We start from the raw sequence: 1,110 nt of genomic DNA, 5'->3' as shown, positions 1-1,110 counted from the left end.
GGATGCTTAGCTCTGCAGCTCATGTTGTGAGATGCATAAAATGCACAGCTGCTGGTGATAAAAGCAAATAAAAGGCTGCAAACTGTGAAAACGGGCAATTTGCTTGATAAAAAAAAAAAGCAAAAACATTAATATACTATAAAGCATCTGATGGAAAACGTATTCATTCAGATTTTATCTGCGGTAAAAGCATTTTTGGAGGATTTTGAAAATGCCCACAGATCAGTGGTTGGAGTGGCTGAAACACCCTCTTAAAACGCCTTCTTGTTGTTATTTTTTGCAAAACTGGACGCTTCCATCTGCAAATCCAATGCAAGACACATAAAATGCAGAGCTGCTGGTGGTAAAGTTCTGATAAAAGCAAATAAACAAACTGTGACAATGAGCAAGTTGCTTGATAAATAAAGATGGTAAATGTATTCATTCAGATTTTATCCGTGGTCATAGCATTTTGAAGGATTTTGCTCACAGATCAGTGGTTGGAGAGGCTCAAACACCCTCCTAAAACGCCTCCTTGTTGTTATTTTTTGCAAATCTGGACGCTTCTACCTGCAAATCCAATGCAAGACACATAAAAAGCACAGGTACTGGTGGTAAAGCTCTAATAAAAGCAAATAAAAAGGCTGCAAATTGTGACAACGGGCAATTTGCTTGATAAATAAAGATGGTAAACGTATTCATTAAGATTTTATGTGAGATAATAGCATTTTGGAGGATGTTGCCCACAGAACAGTGGTTGGAGTGGCTGAAACACCCTCTTAAAACCTTACTTTTTGCAAAACTGGACGCTTCTATCTGCAAATCCAGTGCAAGAAAGATAAAAAGGACAACTGCTGGTGGTAAAGCTCTGATAAAAGCAAATAAAGCGCTGTGGCAATGGACATTTTTGCTTCATAAATAACGCGTACAAACACTGACAGATGATTAAAAACTGTTTCTCATTTTTCTGCTGATTGACCAGCTCATCAGCCTGGTGGCCACACACTGGCTCAGCACTGCACGGTGTTGCACAACTGAGTGGGAACAATCTGTGGAAGTGTCGGCCCTCCTCGGTGTTATCTGTAGGTACAAAGTAAGTACGTGTGCACTGAAGAGCACCAAAAAAAAAAA

Source organism: Stegastes partitus, unplaced genomic scaffold (genome assembly GCF_000690725.1).
Source record: "Stegastes partitus isolate 25-593 unplaced genomic scaffold, Stegastes_partitus-1.0.2 Scaffold1041, whole genome shotgun sequence".
Classification (NCBI taxonomy): Eukaryota; Metazoa; Chordata; class Actinopteri; family Pomacentridae; genus Stegastes; species Stegastes partitus.
This window is presented reverse-complemented; position numbering follows the sequence as displayed.